The following is a 9,329-nucleotide window of genomic DNA, read 5'->3' on the forward strand; positions in this document are numbered from 1 at the left end:
GTCCAGTGTCCCGTCCAGTCTCAGTCTCCTGTCCAGTTCCCCGTCCAGTCTCAGTCTCCTGTCCAGTTCCCCGTCCAGTCTCCGTCACCCGTCCAGTTCCCCGTCCAGTCTCAGTCTCTTGTCCAGTTCCCCGTCCAGTCTCAGTCTCCTGTCCAGTTCCCCGTCCAGTCTCCGTCACCCGTCCAGTTCCCCGTCCAGTCTCAGGCTCCCGTCCAGTCTCAGTCTTTCGTCCAGTCTCTGTCCTCTGTCCTGTCTCCGTTTCAGTCCCCAGTTTCGTCTCGTGTTTTCCCCGGCCTCTCCCCGCCGCCAGCCCCCGGGGTTTGTTTTTACGCGCCTCGGGAGCTGCGCGTTTAGGGGGAGGCTTCTGTCACGCCTGGCCCTGTTTCCTGTCTGTCCTCGTGCCTGTGTTGTCCCACGTGACCCGTGCCCCTGTGTTCTGTCAGTGTTTTTCCACTCACCTGTGTCCATTTGTAGCTCCGCCCCTCATTAGTCTGTCCCCAGGTGTTACCTGTTCTCCTTCCCGCCTTGTGTGTATATTTAAGCATCTCAGTCATTAGTGTTTCTGTCGGTTCTTGTGCGTTTATACGTCTGTCACGGCTGTGTTTAATCCTGTCTGTCAGTTTGTCTCCTGTTTCTGTTTGCTTTATGTTTTGTTTTCTGTTCTTTAATAAATGATACTTGCGTTAGCGTCCGCTCTCCTTGTCCAGTCCATCACACAGCGTTACAAACTCTTTCACCCTCTCCTATTCCCCCAATTGTGGCTCCATCATGTCTGCTACAAAAGTTGAGGTGTCAATCTTCCACTATCTCTGACCATTCATCTCTGCAGGGACCCTCATCGTTTCTGTGCTAATTTGAAACCCCCCATTAAAGTGACCACCCTGCAGTGTTCAAAGCAGGATTCAATGTATATAATGTCCCCTCAAAATATCCCTAGTTAGATTGCTTCTGATCGACTGACTAAGCTGTGCCCGTGTAGATTTTCTGTCTGCACGTGAATAAACTCAAGTCAACTCTGAAGCCGTCTCCTGATTCCTGAATCGGACACCTGGTTCCTGAAGGCCGAATTTCTAACACTGTAAAGCTGCTTTGTGCCATCACCAGTTGTAAGAAGTGCTATACAAATAAATTTGATTTGATTTGATTTGATATTTGAGTGTTCAGTGTGCCTGCATAATTAGCACATATGTCACCGGGGAAAGGACGCACACCAAATGACAAAAAATAACTTTTTCCGGGTATTTTATTCTGATTAAAATTGTACTAAAAAAATAAAAATAAAAATGAATACACTGTAAAAACCCTAACTAAGAACACAGTACAGTATTTGGTAGTGGCACTCGATTTACTCAGCTTTACTCAACAAGATTTGAGCATTTCTTTAAGAGAACTTGGATAAACAGCTTCTCTTATTTCATTAGGATGGCTCTGGATGGATCCTAAAATGGAGCACCACCATTCACTGCAGCTTGAGCCTCCTTCTCTACCATGCTCTTAGCTCCTCCCTTTCCTCTCTCAGGGTGACAACACTTCTGATTGTGTTTCTTAAAGTTACAGACACACATTTTAAAGGTGTATTCTCAATTCACCACCTGGCTACATTCTCCCCTGCTCAGGAGTCAACGTCCTCTGTGACCTCATAAGATTTCTTTACCTCTTTCACAGCTTCTCTGAAAAATGCTGTACCCAAGCTGGATAAAATTTGTGAAACTGTCACTGAGTCAAGTGGGACGGACTCTAATATGGATCTGGGTTCATGATGCAGGTTAGAATGATGTCCTGCATTAGTTCTTTTGCTCCTACGAGGAGTAGGCACAGGTAATGAGTGAACCTCAAGATTGGACCCAGTATCTGATTCCACTGTCTCTGCTTCAGGACCAACCTCAACACTGGTCGGATTTGACTCTGTCCTGTCATAAGAGGGAACAGCATGACGGTCCATTTCTATCTGCAACCTTGGAACACACATCTCTTCCAAAACCACACCCTCCTCAATACATTCTGGATCTAACTCAGTGTCATTAACAGCAGTCGTCTCAGATTTAGGAAGATTACTTTTCTTTCTAGGAGTAGGAATGGGAGTAAACACAAAGGGCCTAATGTCAACCCTATTAACCCTTTTCATTGGGTCTCCCTCTACTGGCTCAACAGAGTAAGTGGTCCCTTGGATTTCTACTACCCTGTAAGGAATAGATTGCCAGGCATCCTGTATTTTATTTCGTCCCTGTGGTCTGTTTCTGAGATACACAGTTTGACCAACACCAACTGGTGGACAATAGGTTTTGTCATTCTGGAAAGCTATGCGTTCGGCAGCTTTTTGTTCAGAATATTCTTTAGCTCGAGCATGTGCCTCTTTCAGTCGCCTTTGTTGAGCAGCTAACCAGTCAGCTTTTGCTGATACCTCTGCAGTCTGTCCTAACAAAGCATCAATTGGCAGATGCGGGTCGATTCCAAAAAGCAGTAAATAAGGGGAATACCCCGTTGTGGCATGAGGGGGCACATTGTATGCGTACACAACTTCAGATAAATGCTCAGGCCAAAGATGCTTTTTGTCTGGAGGGAGACTGCGCAAAAGATCGTGTAGCGTCCTATTAAAGCGCTCACACTGGGCGTTTCCGGTAGGGTGATGAGGCGTGGTACGGCTTTTCTTTACACCATACAGTTTACAAAGTTCAGCAATCAATTCACTTTCAAAATTACGGCCTTGGTCTGAATGCAGACGCTCGGGCACACCGTACTTCATAAACCATTCCTTTAAAAGGATTTTTGCTGTTGTGTCTGCTTTTTGGTCTCGAGTCGCGAAAGCCTGCGTAAATTTCGTGAACACATCTGTGATAACCAGAACATTTTCTCTACCATCTGTAGCTGGTTCCAACAGAGTAAAATCTACAGCAATTACCTACACAACGTTGGCATTTCTTTACACATTGCTCAACATCATCATACATACCAACCCAAAAACATCTTGGCTTTAACAGTTGCATTGTCCTCTCTATGCCCTGGTGACCCATAGAGTTATGTACACTCTCAAGAACTTGTACTTTTAAACAAGCTGGCAACAGCAACTGATTGCATTCACCTTGCCTTCCACCACTCGGTACAGTAGACCATCCTGCTCTCTAATTCTACTCCAGTGCTTCAGTACAGTGACAGTACAGATTTAGACAAGTCTCTCCTCTCCTTATTGTTTGGCTTTTTCCCTCTGACCCAAAAGGACCTAAAGATGCTGAGGACAGGATCTTGCTCCTGAAAAGAACGCAACTCATCTTTAGAATAGCCTGGTAAAGTAGGTGTATTTTCCTGATCTAACCCAGCCAAAGGGTGTCCTGCCTCACTAGCTCGAATTTGTCGAACCTCGCACCTCTCCAGCCCAACATCTACTAGTTCCTGCCCTAGTGTGGTTCCTTTGTTGATCAAATTACAAATAGCCACACAACCATCATACTCCAGATCTTCAGAGGCAATGTTCGGCTCCCCTGCTAAAGGGTGCCTAGAGAGGGCATCCGCAGCCTTATTACTCCGTCCGGGGCGATACTGAACGTCAAAGTCAAAGGCAGCTAACTGCGCTACCCATCTCTGCTCAACAGCTCTCAGCCTGGCTGTGTTAAGATGGCATAATGGGTTGTTGTCGGTGATTACGGTAAACTTTGCACCCAGCAGATTTCCCCTAAACTTTTCAGTTATGGCCCATTTTAGGGCGAGAAGCTCCAACTTCATACTGCTGTAGTTCTTGTCATGTTGTTCAGCCTTTCTAAGCCTACGGCTTGCGTATGCTATCACCCGCCTTTTACCATCCTGTTGCTGACATAAGACAGCTCCTAAACCGTGGCTACTCGCATCTGTCTCTACAGTGAAAGGGCAAGTGAAGTCTGCAAACCCAAGCACCGGAGCACTAACCAGCTTCTCCTTTAAAACATCAAAAGAGGTTTGACACTCAGTACTCCATAAGCTCAACAACCGCTCATTTACTCTAGAGGGAGATCCAACCTTTAGACAGTTATTTACCAGATCATGCAGTGGACCAGCTATCTTTGAAAACCCCTGCACGAATCTTCGGTAATAGCTACAGAACCCTAAGAATGAGCGTAAAGCTTTCAGAGTGGTAGGTACTGGCCACTGCTTCACAGCTTCTACCTTATCAGGGTCGTTCGCTATACCTTCTGCGGAGACCTGATGTCCTAGGAATTTTACCTTTTCCTGAAGGAAATGACATTTCTCTATTTTGATTTTGAGACCTGTCTCCTGGAGTCGTCTCAGTACTGTCTCTAATCTCTCAACGTGCTCTGAAAATGTCCTAGAGAAGACTAAAATTTCATCCAAGTATACTAAAATTATTTGAAAAATTAGGTCAGTCATAGTTGCCTGCATCAACCTTTGAAATGTAGCAGGTCCATTTACAACCCCCATCGGCATGCGTAAATGTTCATATAACCCATATGGGGTTGTGAATGCAGTCTTGTGCCGGTCACGTTCATGTACTGCCACCTGGTGGTATCCACTAGCCAGGTCTATAGATGAGAAGAACTTTGCACCTCTCAGAGCATCAAAACTTTCGTCTATACGAGGTAAAGGAAATGCGTCTCGCTTAGTTTTTAAGTTTAGCTTACGATAGTCGACGCAGAGTCGTATACTACCATCAGACTTCCTTACTACTACCACAGGTGAAGCATAGGAGCTGGTACTCTCCTGAATCACTCCTTTCCTTAGAAGCTGAGAAATGTGATCTTTGACCTCCTTGTACTGGGTCGGTGGGATACGACGGTATGGAAGGTTCACTGGAGTGTCATCAACTAACGCAATCTCATGTTTCACCTTTTCTGTGTAGCCTAGCTCATCATCTCCAACAGCGAACACATCTGAATATTTACCAAGTAAGGCCCTTAACTCTGCTTGTTCTTTTTCAGTGCCACCTATATCCAGCTTACTCAGTATATCAGACACCTTTTGATGATCTTGAGACTCTTTTAAATCCACTGACACCTGCTCTGTATTGGCAGAAATGCGCTGAAACTTTACTTCACAGTGCTGATTATTGGTAATGCACTGTACAGGTGACAAGACACCTATGCGAGTTCTTGGATTGAGCCACACATCCTCTCTAGAGAGATTAACTACTTGCACTGGAACCTGATGTCTGTGTTCCTTAACCAAAGAAGGCATTACTACAATACCTCCTGGTAATGGTAGTTTACCAGGCTCCAACAACCATGAACCTTGGTTTGGGGACTTGTCTGAGAAACCTCTGACCATGACAGTGACTACTGATTCAGCTGGGACAAAATCTTTCCCTGCTATTTGAGCCATCTTTGTCTTGTCAACATCACATTTATGCATCTGTTGGAAAACAGTCCTCCAATCTGAGTCCAGCTTTGCATCCAAAGTTCTATCAAATTCAGCCTGAACTAACTGACGACAACGACTGATGATATTCATGCCTATGACAGCAGGTAGGGATGACTGAGAACTCTCAGGATTTTTCACGACTAAAAATCCACAATCAGGGATTTTAAGACCCATGGTATCCATCTCTAACTCCAAATAGCCCAGGTAGGGAATATCTAATCCATTGGCGGCGGTTAATTTAAGCCAGCCAGAGGTTGAAAGCATATCCCCCTCTTCTCCCCCTAACTGCTGGCGGAAGAACTCTTCTGTAATAGTGCTTACTTGGCTGCCTGTATCCAGCAAACATGAAACAGGAACATTCCCAATGTTAACATCTATTTAGGGCAAGTTCCTACCGCACGCTCCAACACCTGACCTTGGCTAAACTTGGCTTTAGGTGAGTCTGTAGTCTGCCCCTGAATTGCCCGACTCACAGCAATCGGGGCCTTTCGTTTCCCTGTGCATCAGTAAAGGCTGGATTTTTAGTATGCCGTTTTTGTGGACAATTTCTGGCAATGTGTCCCTCCTTCTGACACTTCAGACAGATAGGTTTGCCATCATCTGTAAATCTGAGTGGAGCTCTTGCCTTAGAGACGGGTTTGAACGTGTGAGTTTTCTGAGTGGTCAACTCCATTACTGCCTGCGTTAGCTCACTAAGCTGCTTTCCCTGCTCAGTAACAACCTGCATGACGTCATCCAAAGTCAATGGTTTGTGTTCACCAACACTTACTACAGCACAGCATGCACCCCTCTCAGAATCAGACACCTTACTTCTAGTTCTAGATGGTTTTGAATTAAGAGTAGGCTCTTCCATATTCCATAGGTAAGCTTCCTCACGTACAGTTGTGGTCAAAAGTTTACATACACTTGTAAAAAAACATAATGTTATGGCTGTCTTGAGTTTTCAATAAGTTCTACAACTCTTATTTTTCTGTGATAGAGTGATCGGAACACATACATGTTTGTCACAAAAAACAGTCATAAAATTTGGTTCTTTCATAAATTTATTATGGGTCTGCTGAAAATGTCACCAAATCTGCTGGGTCAAAAATATACATACAGCAACAAAATTAGTCAATTTTGGTGATGTAGCGAGTTGTGTCAATCAAATTAGCTTCATGTCATGGCCTCTTCACTTCTTGTAAGTGATTCTGATTGACTACAGCTGTTGACTTCTCATGAGCCCATTTAAATAGGGCTCATTTGACCCAGTGATTAGACTCAGCTACAAAAGCTACAATGGGAAAGTCAAAGGAACTCAGTGTGGATCTGAAAAAGCGAATTATTGACTTGAACAAGTCAGGGAAGTCACTTGGAGCCATTTCAAAGCAGCTACAGGTCCCAAGAGCAACTGTGCAGACAATTATACGCAAGTATAAAGTGCATGGAACAGTTGTGTCACTGCCACGATCAGGAAGAAAACGCAAGCTATCACATGCTGCCGAGAGGAGATTGGTCAGGATGGTCAAGAGTCAACCAAGAATCACCAAGAAGCAGGTCTGCAAGGATTTGGAAGCTGATGGAACACAGGTGTCAGTCTCCACAGTCAAGCGTGTTTTACATCGCCATGGACTGAGAGGCTGCCGTGCAAGAAAGAAGCCCTTGCTCCAGAAAAGGCACCTTAAGACTCGGCTGAAGTTTGCTGCTGATCACATGGACAAAGATAAAACCTTCTGGAGGAAAGTTCTCTGGTCAGACGAAACAAAAATTGAGCTGTTTGGCCACAACACCCAGCAATATGTTTGGAGGAGAAAAGGTGAGGCCTTTAATCCCAGGAACACCATGCCTACTGTCAAGCATGGTGGTGGTAGTATTATGCTCTGGGGATGTTTTGCTGCCAGTGGAACTGGTTCTTTGCAGAAAGTAAATGGGATAATGAAGAAGGAGGATTACCTCCAAATTCTGCAGGAAAACTTAAAACCATCAGCCCGAAGGTTGGGTCTTGGGCGCAGTTGGGTGTTCCAACAAGACAATGACCCAAAACACACATCAAAAGTGGTAAAGGAATGGCTAAACCAGGCTAGAATTAAGGTTTTAGAATGGCCTTCCCAAAGTCCTGACTTAAACCCCATTGAGAACATGTGGACAGTGCTAAAGAAACGGGTTCATGCAAGAAAACCATCACATTTAGCTGAACTGCACCAATTCTGTCAAGAAGAGTGGTCAAACATTCGACCTGAAGCTTGCCAGGAGCTTGTGGATGGCTACCAAAAGCGCCTAGTTGCCGTGAAAATGGCCAAGGGACATGTAACCAAATACTAATGTTGCTGTATGTATATTTTTGACCCAGCAGATTTGGTGACATTTTCAGCAGACCCATAATAAATTTATGAAAGAACCAAATTTTATGACTGTTTTTTGTGACAAACATGTATGTGTTCCGATCACTCTATCACAGAAAAATAAGAGTTGTAGAACTTATTGAAAACTCAAGACAGCCATAACATTATGTTTTTTTACAAGTGTATGTAAACTTTTGACCACAACTGTACTTCTACCATCGAAGAATCAGGTTTGTTTCTAACCCACCTCCTAAGCTCTCTCTTAAGTGCAGGGTCCCGAACTCCCTCGACAAACTGATCTCTCAATACTACCTTCATATTTGGTACTGCATCAGGTGTTTGTCTCAATACATTGTTAAGTGTTTGTGATAAGTAAGCCTTCCAGTAAGCCTTCACTCTCTCTCTGTTTGCGGCTGTAAAAGTCATGCAATAGCTGAGCCCCACTACGCCTATCACTAAAAGCTTCCCGAAGGTAGGTGAACAGGTCACTAACCTGGTCTACTTTACTATCACTTCGTAAACGTACCTCTTCTAATGCAGCCCCTCGCAACAAAGAGAGAACAAAGTCATACTGCTCAGGAGGAGACTGACTGCGTGCACGTAAGACGCGTTCAGTTTCCTCAATGAAATCATCTACCAGTCTTCCATCTTTTTCAAAATCACCAGTAAAAGGAGCAATGTGACGCTCTCGTGGAACATAGACATATGTTCTATCAGGCATCCTATTCAAGGAATCAATGGTTGCCATTGCTACAGCATGTTTTCTGCTCAGTTCACCAATTTGTTTCTGAATGTCCGAGTCTTCTGGATCAACCCCATTATCAGAGTCCCTCTCCTCCTCTGAATGGTCAGACATTTTAGGAAAAATAGTCTTTGCCAGATAAAGGATAAGGTTTCTGGATCAGTCCAGGAAGATGAACAGCAGCAGCCAGCAGCGATGAGTCCTCCACTCCACCGTCTCTGCAACTCCGTCTGCAGTCTGACATCTGGTCTCTAGGTCCTCTACCACCACCACCAGGTCCTGGTTCAACTCTCTCCCTCTCGAACCTGCGACACTTCACCACTACCAAATAATTGTACTGTGTTCTAATGTGTATCACTCAAAAAAAACTAAACAAACTATCAGAAACCCCACTCCTGGTACCAATTTTTGTCACCGGGGAAAGGACGCACACCAAATGACAAAAAATAACTTTTTCCGGGTATTTTATTCTGATTAAAATTGTACTAAAAAAATAAAAATAAAAATGAATACACTGTAAAAACCCTAACTAAGAACACAGTACAGTATTTGGTAGTGGCACTCGATTTACTCAGCTTTACTCAACAAGATTTGAGCATTTCTTTAAGAGAACTTGGATAAACAGCTTCTCTTATTTCATTAGGATGGCTCTGGATGGATCCTAAAATGGAGCACCACCATTCACTGCAGCCTCCTTCTCTACCATGCTCTTAGCTCCTCCCTTTCCTCTCTCAGGGTGACAACAGTTCTGATTGTGTTTCTTAAAGTTACAGACACACATTTTAAAGGTGTATTCTCAATTCACCACCTGGCTACACATAACCATGAAGCAAAACACAAGTAAGAATATAATGTTACAGTTTTGTACACTAGCATCCTTTGTCCAATCCGTAGTCACATTTTCATTAACACAACATTCGTCT

Source organism: Astyanax mexicanus, chromosome 2 (genome assembly GCF_023375975.1).
Source record: "Astyanax mexicanus isolate ESR-SI-001 chromosome 2, AstMex3_surface, whole genome shotgun sequence".
Lineage (NCBI taxonomy): Eukaryota > Metazoa > Chordata > Actinopteri > Characiformes > Acestrorhamphidae > Astyanax > Astyanax mexicanus.